The sequence below is a fragment of the Pan troglodytes genome, chromosome 19, assembly GCF_028858775.2.
Source record: "Pan troglodytes isolate AG18354 chromosome 19, NHGRI_mPanTro3-v2.0_pri, whole genome shotgun sequence".
NCBI lineage: Eukaryota > Metazoa > Chordata > Mammalia > Primates > Hominidae > Pan > Pan troglodytes.
In genome coordinates, this window is record NC_072417.2 from 54,737,796 (window position 1) to 54,752,792 (window position 14,997).

The window sequence follows — 14,997 nt, forward strand, 5'->3', positions numbered from 1 at the left end:
TTCCTGCAGGATCTTGTCCCAAAAGTGAAGTTGTTAGGTTAAAGAAGTGACATATTTGAAATTTTGATACATGCTACTAAATTACCCTACAAAAAGGATTCATCAATTTCATTTAACAAGTGTATGAAAACGCCTTTTTCTTCACATTTGCCAATACTTCCGATTTTTTAAATAAAATATCAATATGATTGGAAAACATGGTGTCTCATTGTTAGTTTGCATTTTTCTGATAACCAAGGAAGGCTGAATATCCTAGTAAAAGTATAAAATCTGTTCATCATGAATATTAGCCCAAATTAGGATTCATTTCATAGCACATAATTGTCTCCTGTTTTTTGTTTTTGTTTATGTTTTTGCTTTTTTTTTTGAAATGAAGTTTTACTCTTGTTGCCCAGGCTCGACTGCAATGGCATGATCACAGCTCACCACAACCCCCGCCTCCCAGGTTCAAATGATTCTCTTGCCTCAGCCTCCTGAGTAACTGGGATTACAGGCATGCACCACTACACCTGGCTAATTTTGTATTTTTAGTAGAGATGGGGTTTATCCATGTTGGTCAGGCTGGTCTTGAACTCCTGACCTCAGGTGATTCACCAGCCTTGGCCTCCCAAATTGCTGGATTACAGGCGTGAGCCACCACGCTTGACCAATTGTCTCCTGTTAAACACTGCTATAGGCTTACCTGTCATGCTCTCCATTTTCCTTCCTAGGAATCTGCTGATTTAGTCCATCATCATCATTGCCAACAGTAGTACCATCAGTTAGGGTTCCTGATAATTCTGTGCTATTACTTCTGTGCTTCTCCATTTCTTCTTCAACCTTGAGTGAGAGTTTGATGTTCAGGATGATTGTTATTGCTTTATTCAATACAAAGAACTTTTTTCTGTTTGCACTGATTTCATCACTTGACTCAGTTTAATTATAATTTTAGTCATTAAAATATTTGGTGCTTACTTTAATTTTATCACATCTGGAACTATCATCATATAATTATAATTATTATAATTTTATCATCAACATTTTTGTAAAGTCAGCTTCATTTCTGTTTCAATGAATGAGACAGAATTTTCCAAAATTTCAAGCAGGGCCCTTCTTAATTTTGTGCTTTTATTCCCAACCACCCTTCACTATGTATTATGAATTTTTACCTCATTTGACTGGCACAAACATGAATAAGAAGATAAAGACACAAAGCATGTCTTCTTCTGTCTTTCCCACTTGACTTTCATATTAAACAGCCAGATTGAGAGGATACAACACTGTGAGGTTTCAGGAAAAGAAAGGAAGCTTTCCCTTTTCTGCACTAAGCTATTCTTTTCCCCCACTAACTTTTGTCTTTTTTTTTTTTTTCATTTGAATCCTGAGATATCAAAAAGGTGAAGGTGCTTACTGAAATACAAGTCCGCCACAACACAAAAAGCAGAGTGAAACTGCTGAGCTAGGGTGGAATTCTGGAAATGAGATGCTTCCCAAATTTCACATTCAATAGCCATAAAAGTTTATAGCTGGAGGATATACAGTATAAGAATCTACTTTAGCTCACTCTCTATTGATAACTGGGCTAAAGTCAAAAAAGATTAAAATGATTGATCCAAAGCCCCTAAAGTGCCATTACCTAGCATTTTGTGGCACCAAAAGAGACAGTACAATCCCATAATGCTGAATCAGACAAATTCAGCAAATTAATCAGATAGGTTAAAAGTGTGACTTGGGTAAAATAATTTAATGCCTTAGCGGAGGGTGGGAGGCCTGCCCTAATCAATGTAGAAGACTCAGCTTTCTACTTTGGCATCATATACTAAGTGTTTGGCTGAGCATTTATGCTACTTACATGGAAAAAATATATATGCCAAAACTTACTGTACTTTATTAAGCAACATAACGTAAAGGTCTGATTCAACAGAAACAGTGGAGAGTAGTTATATTAACAAATATATTAAAGTGTATATACTTGTTGTTGAAAAATATTTAAAGTGGTCATGATGCAATTCTAAGTTCCAACAGTTTGAGTTAAACAGATAAACCTGAAAAGCACAATAAACAGATTCATTGGCCAGGAATATTTGCTGCAGCTCTCAGGGCTGGATACATTTTTTTTCTTTTCTTTTTTTTTTTTAGTAAGAGATGAGGTCTCACTATGTTGCCCAGGCTGGAATGCAGTAGCTATTCACAGGCACGATCCCACTACTGATCAGCACAGGAGTTACTTATGACCTGCTCCATTTCCGACCTGGGCTGGTTCACCCTTCCTTAGCAAATCTGGTGGTGCCCCGCTCCCAGGAGGTCACCATATTGATGCCGAACTTAGTGTGAACACCTGATCGGCATAGCACACTATGGCCCAGAATGCCTGGCCTCAAATGATCCTCCTGCCTTAGGCTCCCTAGTAGCTGAGACTACAGGTGTTTGTCACCACGCCTGATAGATACATTTTTATATCTCTTCTTAGTCATTGCTTCCTTTCTACTGTATTCCCATCTTATTGTTAGACACAACTCATCTTTAAGTCGGTAAAAGGAAAAAGCCCTCAAGCTCATCACATTTCCTTTAGCGATTTTCTTGACGCCTCTCCTGGTTCTGAAGGTCACATGATATATGGCTAAATGAGTTTCACAATCCATACGCCACTTGGAAGACTGACAGAGAGACTTAGGTCAATTAAGAAACAAAGATTATGAGAAAGTTTTCCTAAACTCCTATTACTTAGAAATCATCTGTTTCTACACACAATTACAGATTTAGACAACCAAACTGTATGCTTTTCATATGTTTTCCTAAGTGGAAAATCAGAATGGACCAGATAATTGAGAGAAAAAACAAAGAGTGGCAGCAAGTAAAACCCTACCTCTTTATGAAGTTGAACATTTTCTTTCTTCAAAGCCAGGAACTCTTCTTCCAATGTGTTGACCTCATTCTTAAACTTTTGCATGTCTTGCTGTAATTCTTCATGTAGATATACTTCTGATGTTCTGTCAGAATCTGGTGGTAAAGAACTCAGATTTTCCAATTTAGGTTTCAGGCTTTTATAGTTATTTGTACTGCCACGGTCACTATTTTGGTTCATATTTTTTGTCATTTGCAAATCAAACTCTTGGTCTTCTTTCATTTCAACCGTAACCACTTCTGGGTTCCTTGCTTTCTTAGTGCTTGCATCATTATGAAAGTTCTTATCTGTACTAAAAATATGTCCAATGCCTGGTTTGTTATCATTGTCACAGTCTAATTTATTTTCATGTAAATGAAGCTTAGAAGATGACTGGCAAACATGTTCTTGGGACCCAGAGTATGGATGATAGTATGGATGGATGATATTTTTGAGACTGGGTTCTTTTTGTTCAGGAAATGTCTCAAATACCACTGAGACAGATATTTCAGATGCATCTTCTTCCTCACAACCAGGTATGTTATTTGTCAAATTAAAGGGAATATCCTTTACATCTGTTCCTCTTGTAGAGTTATCAAGTAGTGGCTCTTCCTCAGGACAAGCCGGAATTTTGTATTTTTCATAAATTTCACCAAACCTCTGCTTTAACTCATTTATGATGAGTTTTAATTGGTTTTTCCACTCTAATTTGCCTTGTTCAATCCACATTTCCTCAGATTTTTGCACATGAGGAAGTACTGGATATATAGGTATATCCTCTGTATCACAATCCTTAGCCATTTCTGGTTCTTGAGACGTTTTCTGCAGATGCAAAAGTGGAAGATTAATTTGCTTGTTTTGTTTCTTGGGTGTCTTCTCTGTTGGGCTACATGTTTTAAAAATAGCTTTGTCCTTAAATAACAGGTATGAACAAGGAAAAATTCACAAATAATTAAAATGAAAATTTAACTGTTAAACTTCTTCATCTAGGTTTAGCTACTCCCAAATCACTGGCTTGTAACTAAGAAGTTTAAAAAAATTGTCTTAGCTGAAAGGAGGAGAAAAATATGAACCAGCAAACTTAACTTTGTCACTGTTTGTTTGGAATAAACTTAATTCATTATGTGTTAAATCTACCAAAAATGAATTAGCAGATGATTTCTAGTGTTACAAAGGCTTCCTCACTTGGAAAGTGAGCCCCTACAGTACATGTAAGTACTACATATTACTACATGTAAGTACTATATATTACTACATGTAAGTTCTATAGATTACTAACTGGAGGGTAGGCAATCTTCAAATTATTAGGAGCCCGAATCAACAGCAATCAGAAAGAAAAGCAAATTCTTAAATTTTAATTCAAATTATATACTGTAACATCATAGGGTTATATATCTAGACTACCTTCTTCAGTTCAGTTCTAATATATACTACGGTCCCCTAATAACACTAACTAAAACTTTAAAGATAATTCTTACTAAGTTTCTGCATCTAAAAAGTTAGAAATTTATTGTTTGTACCCTAACACCAAAGATCCCATTCTGCAAGGTATGATTCCCTTAATAGGCAGTTGGGTTGATTTCATAACCCCACTCTCACTGAATGTAGACCGTGAAGTCAATGAAAGGCCACATCTTTAACCTAGGCATTAGTAACTGGCAATATAAACTGCAAAATTTGAGCCACTGGCCGTGATTACTCTTATACCATGAATCCAACTCAGTGGCCATCACTGTTAAATTGTTCATAATTTCTGTTGCTTAATAATATAAGTCAATAATTGACATTACCTTCTTTATCCCGTAAGAATATTCTAAGAATGGAAGAGCAAACAAAATTCTGGAATGTTTGCCTCTACTCCAAGGGTAAAGATTAACTATAAGTTATGATAGATTCTAACAATATTGTGTTTTATAACTAGTTTAAATGTATTTAAAATTAAATATTAAGTAAGGATCTATTGATTCTCAAAGGCTAGTCTGAGAGGTAATTTCATTTGGGCTAGCTTATATTATTAAAGCAAAGAAAATAGTATTAAACCAGAAATTTAGATTTTAGTTTAAAAGTTTCCACACCTGTGGCTGCTTATTTTCGCACCCTTTAAGTCTTTCTTGCTCTTCCTCTGATGTCAGCTCCGAGTCTTGTTCTGCTACAAAATCCAAACGTTCAGTTAAACTACTTAGAACAGTTAGATAAAAGACATAGTCTTTATAAAAATAGATTTTAAATTACATTTCATTTTATTTCATAAATTGAGAGTTTAAATGAAGCTTGATCTTTAGTGGAATACTTACTTCTTTAAGAAATACTTCTAATTCTCCAAAACTTCAACAAACCACTTTCTGGGAGACACTAGATGCCACCAGGTTAAAGAAATACAATCATGTTGAAGATTCACTCACAGATTCATCCACCCAACATCAATGAACAAAGCCATCACAAACAAAACAAAATTTTGGAATGCAGTAGCAATATTATCAGGCAATGCTGCATACTGTTCTCCACTTCATAATAGTACCTTATTAATGATTTCCAAAATGACTGTGGACACCTTTATTGGTGTACAACCTCTTCCTAACATCTGAAATGGTTCCCTGTATTATTCTGACAAATGTATTAATATTTTCATCTTTTAAAACAGACTGCTAAAAATAAATAAATAAAATACATAAAATAAAAAACAGACTGCTAGGTGAAGTTGACCCTCATCCTCATCTTTCCCCAGGTAAACAGGTATCTAGGTATCTCCTTCCTTAGGGCTGCCCTAGAACTTTACTGATTTTTCTACTGCATCTCCACCACCCGAACTGTCAATTATTGCTTTACGTGTCTATTCCCTTTGCTCCTTGACTGTAGGGAACAATCTTGAAAATCATCTTTGTACAAAGAGTCATTATCTATTTTACTCAGCAATTATGTATTGAGTCTTGCTACGTGCTAGGCACTAGGATTTAAAGAGTGAAAAGAAAGCATGTCAGAGATGACTTTTCTAGAGATCCTGCCTGAGCTGAGGCTTAAAGAGTGAGGCTAGCCTAATTAGAAGGGGTAGGGGACAGGAAAGAGTGAGAGCATGACAGGCAGCAACAAAAGGCAGAAAGAGGCCTGAAAGAGTGTATGTGTTTGCCTGCAGTCAAAGGATGGGTCAGCAGGACAGGACCAGCAGTTCAGTAAGGCCAGAGAAAGGGCACACGGGGGAAAGGGCTAAAGATGGAGAGCTGAGCAGAAGTCACATTATGAAAGCCTTATGTATAATTTTAAGATGCTTGGACATTAATGTTCTCAAGAGTGGTCCCTGGTCTTATTTGCATTGGTGATAGAACACTGTCAATGCCAAAACCAACATCCCTAGCGAACACATTTATTAACGCAAGGTGGTAGCTCATGTGGACACAGCCAAGGAGATACTATGCAGCAAATTCTCAATAAGTCTCATTAATTACTGACTTGGAAAGTCAATTCTATAATACATGAAGTCATAGAAATGATAGGAAGTCACTTAATATTTGCTTTTGGAAGGTGTTTTTTTTTGTTTGTTTGTTTTTGTTTTTTGAGACGGAGTCTTCCTCTATTGCCCAGGTTGGAGTTCAGTGGCGCAATCTCGGCTCACTGCAACCTCCACCTTCTGGGTTCCAGCAATTCTCCTGCTTCAGCCTCCTGAGTAGCTGGGACTACAAGCGTTCACCACCATGCCCAGCTAGTTTTTTTTTGTATTTTTTGTAGAGATGGGGTTTCACCATATTGGCCAGGCTGGTCTCGATCTACTGACCTCGTGATCCACCCACCTCGGCCTCCTAAAGTGCTGAGATTACAGGTGTGGGAAGGTGTCTTTTAAATTATAGTGCATATAGTTATAACTAACAGCTGTGAATTCAGAGCTGTAAAAATAAAGCAAAGAAACCACATTGTGTTTGAGTCAGCAATCTTTAGGTCTCTACTAAGTTATCCTAAATATAATCCTATGTTAGTCCCTAAACATACCTAGTCCCTATATTCTAAATATAATCCTACTTCCTAAAGAAAATCATGCTTTCCCCTAATTCTCTGTTATCTAGATGTTGCTTTGGTTAAAGGAAGAACACAAATATCCTGCCAAAAGGTATTCTGTTCAGTGCAAAAGGTGAGTAAGCACAAAGCACATTTTACCAGAAAAAGTTTTTTTAAGTCAGAACTATAGTTCTATGCAGCCAAGGAGAGGCACTCTAGGACTGAATTCTCTATGCTTCTTTGTTACCTTCTTTGCTCTCTTTGTTTTCTGGTAGCTGTGATTGGCACAGGTCATGGAGAGTATCATTCCCTGAGAGAAGTACAACTCCAGTGTCCATCTTTTCTCATTCTGTTAAGTTCATCTGTCCCAGTTCTTTGGTTACTGACTGATTTTCAGGCATTGATGGTGATACAGATGGACATTTATCATCAACTTTCAGATTCTTGGATCTCTGACAAGTCTCATCACTAAGGGTCAAATTAGTAGGATGCCAATCTGAAAAATCCGAAAATGAAGTTTTCATTTTTAGGATGTAAATAACACAATAATTTGACTAACTTGTATACATGCTTTCTTCACAGAAACAGTCCCACATCCTGCTCTCTCCCACAACACACTATGCATTCAGGCTTATTATATTTTACATGTCCTATGCTTACAATTCATTCAGGTAAGCTTAATTAACTATCATCTCTCACTTTTCTACATTTTTACTGTTTACTATTACTTACTTTTATTCACTCAGCAGTCTCTATTACATATTTTGCTTTCCATTAAGATTCTTCGTGGATATACATTTTTTAAAACAGAATTTATGTCTAACCATTTTAAGCTTAAATATACATGACAGCATTGTATGTATGTATTGTAGAGACACAGGATTTACAAAAACTCATAATAAATATACTTTTAAAACTATTTTAATTATAATGAGATGGTCTTTCCTCAATGCACCACTATCTTCAGAATTTCCTTTCAAATACTTGGATAAACTTCATACATTTATTTGCAAAATAAGAGCCGTAAGGGCTCTAACTGTTCCCATGTGAGAACAGGATTAGTCTAGGACCACACTAGATCCAAATAGCACACAGTGCCACGAGACAGGAAAGGAATACATAACAAAAATATTTTCCTTTTTACTATATAAACAAAGTTGTTGGGATTTAAAAATTTTTTTTTTATTTTTTGAGACGGAGTCTCGCTCTGTCACCCAGGCTGGAGTGCAATGGCGCAATCTCGGCTCACTGCAAGCTCCACCTCCCGGGTTCACGCCATTCTCCTGCCTCAGCCTCCTTAGTAGCTGGGGCTACAGGCACCTGCCACTTGGCCCGGCTAATTTTTTTTTATTTTTAGTAGAGACGGGGTTTCACCGCGTTAGCCAGGATGGTCTCAATCTCCTGACCTCATGATCTGCCTGCCTTGGCCTCACAAAGTGCTGGGATTACAGGCGTGAGCCACCGCACCCGGCCTGAGATTTAAATTTTTTAAGACAAGTGAAAGAAACAAGCCAAAAACACATAAGTGAAACTTTAAAGTCCATTTCATCATAAAGGGTGCATTTATCCACAACCACATATGTGGTTTAAAATGTTGACTCTCAATTATGATCTGAGAATCCCTGGAGTTCAAGATCCAGATGAGGGGCCAAGACGTCAAATAATACAAAATGTTATTTGCCATTTTCACTCTCATTCTGTTTCACGTGTACAGTGGAGCTTTTCATAGACATGGTGTGTCATAACATCATAGCTCTAATGGTGAATGGGTCATAGTTCTAAAGGCTATTGGAATGTATGGCTGTGCGTGCTTGTGTTTTTTTGTTCGTTTGTTTGTTTTTTGAGATGGAGTCTCACTCTGTCACCCAGCCTGGAGTGCAGTGGCGCGATCTCGGCTCACTGCAAGCTCCGCCTGCCGGGTTCACGCCATTGTCTGCCTCAGCCTCCCGAGTAGCTGGGACTACCGGCGCCCTCCACCACGCCCGGCTAATTTTTTGTATTTTTAGTAGAGACGGGGTTTCACCATGTTAGCCAGGATGGTCTCGATCTCCTGACCTCGTGATCCGCCCGCCTCGGCCTCCCAAAGTGCTGGCATTACAGGCGTGAGCCACCACGCCCGGCCGCATGCTTGTTTTTAAAATATTTTAGTTTTTATTTCTAAAATAGTAAATATCAAAAGACACAACCGACTTAAATAAAAGCTCTTTGGAATTTGCAATAATTTTTCTTTATTTTAATTATTTATTTATCATTATGAAGAGAGTTTGAGATCCAGTCATTTGATAGAAAACCAGAGCTTCCTGTGTCAATAAGGACTGACCTCAAAAATGTAATGTGACCAGACAAAAGAAAGTTGCAAAATATGTAGAGTGTAAAACAATTTATATACAATTTTAGGACATGAAAACAAATTCTACATATTATTTATGACCATACACAATATGTAATGAAATGTTTTAAAAGGGAATGGACATAATAAATTCTTAATTCAGGGTGTTGGTTACCTCTAGGCAATAATATTTAATCATATAAAATGAACCCCAGGCCAAAAAGTTTCAGAATCAATGTTTTAAAAGACTGTGTCCACCATATAGTTATTAAGGGTAATTAATTGCTTTCTTCATTTTTGATAATCAAAACACACACACACACACATGATTTGCTGACCAGAATATCTGACTGGCTTAAAATCATCAGTATAGCCACACTATGATGAAATAATTAAACTTAAAGCACAACTAACATATTGGCAAGTAAAGTTTGTCTTATCTGATAAGTTTTGGGGCTGCACGTTCACCTTATATTCATTCCACCTTTCAAATACCCCACTCTTCTTTTGAAGTATTATCTCATTTTACCACCCTCCATCATATCCACTTGCTTCTTTTCCCTTCATTTACTCTCTATACTCTCTGCCTTCCACATTCTTTATTCCCCCTTTTACTCTTATCCTCTTCCTTCTATCCTGACATTGCATATCTAGGGTTCAGTACTATCCACAGTTCCAGGCATTCACTGGGGGTCTTGGAACATAACCCCCATGGATAAGGGGGGAAAACTGTACATTTTGTTGTGTAGGTCTATGGGTGCTGTGCTGTGTTATGTGGCAAAACATAGGGAAGAGACCAGGGACAAGGATCTTTGCAAAGACTTTTCAGCTGCCAGTGGAGAAGAGCTCAAGGGAGATCAATGTACTCACTCTCACTAATCCTCTTCTGGGGCAGATGCTGGCAATGTCTACTGAGTTCTAGCTATTTTCCCTAGCACAAACAAGGCTCAAATTCACCTCCCATTTTACCTCCTATGGACAGAACCACTGGAAAGATCACTCCCTTAAAGAGCTTATTCACTCTGAGCCACACCGTTCATTCAGTGAGAAGCTTAAGAAGAAACACTTCCACAGTGGTGGCAGGTTGCCAGGGAGTACTACCTGGTATGAAAAATATGTATGAACAGAACTATCAGCTCACTCAAGCTGCCAGAATGTGCCAACAGTTGTTACTCTCTCTGGTGAAAACAAAATTATTTTTCATTTATTGTAAAGAAAAACACTGGCATTTCCTATGACAGAGCATTTAGTTGTAGATGAGCCATATTCTAATAATATAGACGGTTTTCAAGCTCATCCCTAAAAGGAAGAGAACCAGAGAGGAACATATTTATTCACCTGTAGTGTTCACTGCCTGATCTTCTTTTTAAGTGCAAGGTAAGTATGCAAGACTTTGTGATTCTAGTTTTATAAAGTCCAGCTCTTGAGATTATCCTGTCCCATCGCTAGAGTCTATCTGGACCCATCTCCTAGAGCACAATGGTCCAGTTAGTGCTGTGGAATACTGCATGATGCCATTTTTCCCCACCCTCCCCGTTACGTGGCAAACATCTACAGAGATCACGCTTTCTCAGCACGTCAAATCATATGCCATCAGATCCTGTTCTGATGAACACAACATGAGGAAAACAAACGCAAGGACAAAGAACATCTAAAATGACAGAATCAAATTACCATGGAACTTTATTGTTTAAATATTCAAAAAGATATCCACCACTGTTTTATTCCAACTATATGACTAGTCTGGAAAAAGCAAAACTACTGAGACACCAAAAAGACCAATGGTTGCCAGAAACCAGTGGAGAGGAAGAGACGAAACAGTGGAGGACAGAGGATATTTAGGGCAGTGAAACTATTTTGTCTGTGATACTACAAGGGTATATACATGCCATCACACATTTGTCCAACACCGTAGAATGTACAACACCAAGAGTGAACCCTAACGTAGACTGTGGACCTTGGGGATGATGTGTCTGTCAAGGTAGATTCCTCAACTGTAACTCTGATGAACTCCGATGGGGGGTACTGATAATGAGGGAGGCTATTCATATGTCAGGGGTCATGGGGAATATGGAAAATCTCTGTACCTTCTCAATTTTGCTGTGAATCTAAAACTGCTCAGAAAATAATATTATTAATTTTAAAGCACATACTCACTGAACTTGCTATTACCCTAAATTATAAAAAGACAGAGTCACCTTGAAAATTGCAAATCACTAAAGATCAAGGTAACAGAATATGAGTACTATCTCCCAAATTGAAGCATATAAAAACACATAAAGCAATTAATTTTAATTGTATACTTAGGCAAAAAAATTCACAAAAATGATTGAATATCTGATCTTATTTCATAATTGTAAACAGGGATCTAGTACAATATGAATCAAAACTGGTCCATCCATGAAAATAAAATGAAAGACAATTTTTATTCTAATTTTAAATCAGAACTTATTATGCCTACTTTATCCCACAATTTTACTGAAAGGTTAATCAGATAAGAAGGACAGATTATAATTACTTAATATTGCCATAGTAACTTATGTACCAATACCTGTTAAGTAGTCACCAAATGTCAAAACTGTAAGCAGCCTTGCTATTTAATATGAATGATGCAACTGAAACCAGTACCATGTTATGTTCTATCATATTATTTGCTATTATATTATATAAAATTTTAAGATAACACCAAAAATTTACTCAGGGGCATAGCTGCTGGGCAGCAAAGATTTCATATAGCAGGCATCAGACACCCATCCTTAGAAAGGCTTGCTTGCAAGGCTAGTCCTTGGCTGGTGTTTGGGACCTTGAATTTGGGAGGGTTCCCAGCATTCCTTAATTTAGAAGAAGGGAGTGGCTCACTGTGCCTAAACTGTTTGTGCAAATGTGGTTTACTATGAACAATTAATTTCCTCCTGGGAGTCTAGAGTTTTGTTACATGTGAGGGAGAGAAGAGGTTGCCTATGTGACTAGCCTCCATCGAAAACATGGGTGCTGAGCCTCTAATGAAACTCTGGTAAGGTAGACAACATTGCACATGTGTCATCAAAATTTGAGGCTGGGGGAATTAAGCATATCCTGCTAGCTACACAGGAGATGACTCCTGTAGCTTGTGCCTGGCTTCCTCCAGACGTTGACACACGCACCTTTTCCTTTCTCGAATGTTGCTTTGTGTCTTTTTGCTGTATTAAATGTAATAAATCAAAGCCTAAATATGACTATCTGCTGAGTCCTGTGAGTCCTTCTCAGTGAATTACCAAACCTCAGTGAAGGGGGTCTTGGGAACCCCTGATACAATTGCATTATACAATTTTTTATTGTTTAAGTTGATGTGTTAATGTGACTACAATCAGAAGGTAATTTCACAGAATACCTTTCCCTAATCTGCTTATTTTTTATTTTTTGACATTTGCCTTGGAGATTCCTGTACTGCTATATCCACTGGACTAAAGGCATTAAAAATGCATGAAACAATGATGTCAGAAAGTAATTTTAAAAAGCAACAATCCTATTTTAACCCAATTAAAAATAGAAAATCTTAATGACTGACAATATACTCTACAGTATAAAAGTTTCTGGAACAAAAAATTATAAGATCACAGTCAATTTTCTCCCACTAGGTAGGATTTAATTCATTTTTATAATAATTGTGCAGCAGGCCAGGTGCAGTAGCACACATCTGTTGTTCCACCTACTCAGGAGGCTGAGGCAGAACGATTGCTTGAGGCTAGGAACTAAAGCTGCAGTGTGCTATAATCACACCCGTTCAAAAAAAAAAGTCCAGGCCGGGCGCGGCGGCTCACGCCTGTAATCCCAGCACTCTGGGAGTCCGAGGCGGGTGGATCACGAGGTCAGGAGATGGAGACCATCCTGGCTAACACGGTGAAACCCCGTCCCTACTAAAAATACAAAAATTTAGCCGGGCGCAGTGGCGGGCGCCTGTAATCCCAGCTACTCAGGAGGCTGAGGCAGGAGAATGGCGTGAACCCGGGAGGCGGAGCTTGCAGTGAGCCGAGATAGCGCCACTGCAGTCCCGCCTGGGTGGAAGAGCGAGACTCCGTCTCAACAACAACAACAAAAAAAGTCCAAAAAAACCCTGCAAATAGTGGAACTGATCAGTAAGGATCAACAGGACTTTTAACTTATCTGGCCGGGAGAAGAGACATCTTATGTATAGATGGTTAAAAATGTGGTAATCCAATTGACCACATATTCTAGTTAAATCACAGATGACCAATTTCTGAAGAAATGTAATACCAGAAAAGCACTTCACATTTAAACTATGTCAGATAAAACAATTTGTATTTGACAACCCAGAAGACACTTAAAATCTTGGCAGACCATCATCGTGTCATTGTGGTGCAGATATAAAGAAGTGCATTTGAAATGTGTTCTAATAGTATTTTCTTTAGGAATGGAATTCAAAAGGAAGCAGTAAGAGCAGAAATATCACAAGAGGGTAAATGAAAAGGGAACTGCACTAACAAAAGGAGTCAGGCACTGACTTTTCTCCTGATGTGACCAAAACCCCAAGTACTGAGAACTGCTATATTCAGCATTTCACTTTATATTTTTCTCCAGGACATTATATTAGTTTCCTGCAATAAAATATTTTTAAAATGTCAGTTTGTCTAAACTGCTGGCCTGTAAACTATTTCTAATCAAAACCCGAAATTGTGTCACAACATGGCTGTATTATGATTCCATGTCAGAGGAAGGATATATACGTGCATCTGGTGGTGGCTTCCAGTTGTTGCTGTCAGATGTTTGTTTGGGAATGCATTCAGAAGAGCCTATCAAGGACTTGAGTACCAAACAAGCATTTCCACAAAAAAGCGGGTAAGAAAGACTACACTTTGCCTCACATTTGACCTTAGGTTTAGACAATTCTAGGAAAATGGTGGTACATTAACTCACCAGTCTTGACCATTTTCCCTGATCCTGTACAGGGAGCTGCTGCAGTTACAAAAGTTAGGTAGGATCTTGGTAGGTGTATTCTTCCACATTTGAACATCAGAAGTACTGATCACATAAACAGCGAACCCCACAACTCTATGATTGTTCTTTAGAAGACAGTGCCACTGAAGGCTTTTAAAAGCTTAACTCACTTTACTTTTTAGTAATCTTACTGGTTAGAATTGATACTCCCTCCTTGAAATTCTCACCTTTGTAACTTTTTGCAACATCACTTTATGATTCCTCTCCTCTTTTTCTTTAGCCACGGCTCAGGCTTCTTTCCTAATTCCTCTGGGAAATGCTGATATTCCCAGGGTTCTGTCACTGGCCCTCTGCTCATTCTATACCTTTCCCATCATGGACAAGCTCACTCAGATCTACCACTTTGCCTCAGTTATTCCAAGTCTGCAACTCCAACCTCAGAGTTCCATCTCCAGCCATAAAAATTTATCCAATTACCTACTGAAAATATCCCACATGGACATTTCAGTAAACTCAGCAATGCAGAGAAAACTGTTAGTTGTGACTGCTGACCTGCTGCTCTCCTCTATACACCTGAAAACTGCCTACTCCCTCATGTCCAGGTTAAATGCTAGGGCACAAGCCAGAAACCTGAGAATCATCTGAGATTTCTCCCTATCCCCTATCTTTTTACATTCAACAATCACTAAATTATATTAACTGTACCTCTTTTCTGCATCTGCTTTATATTTCCACTGTGACACATTTATTTTATGTTTATATTTCCTAGTTAAACATGGGCTCTTAAGTATTGGCTTTTATAGGGAAAAAACAACTATTAATGTTATTTCTTAAATGAAAAATAAAGTTTAAGTAAAATAAATGAAAAAGGCATCATGCCAAGAAA

General features: G+C 37.8%; 1 protein-coding gene and 1 pseudogene across 1 annotated transcript in view; one reads left to right on the forward strand and one right to left on the reverse strand.

Annotated features, from left to right (window-relative positions):
* LOC112207427 (putative coiled-coil domain-containing protein 144B) overlaps nucleotides 1-7,492 on the reverse strand; it is a 177,189-nt pseudogene extending 169,697 nt beyond the window's left edge.
* LOC742910 (coiled-coil domain-containing protein 144A) overlaps nucleotides 1-14,997 on the forward strand; it is a 273,420-nt gene that overhangs the window by 169,430 nt on the left and 88,993 nt on the right. Inside the window, exon 3 of the mRNA XM_063798976.1 lies at nucleotides 6,916-6,980. The gene's annotated coding sequence lies outside the window, so the exon portion shown is untranslated. The remainder of the gene's footprint in view (nucleotides 1-6,915; nucleotides 6,981-14,997) is intronic.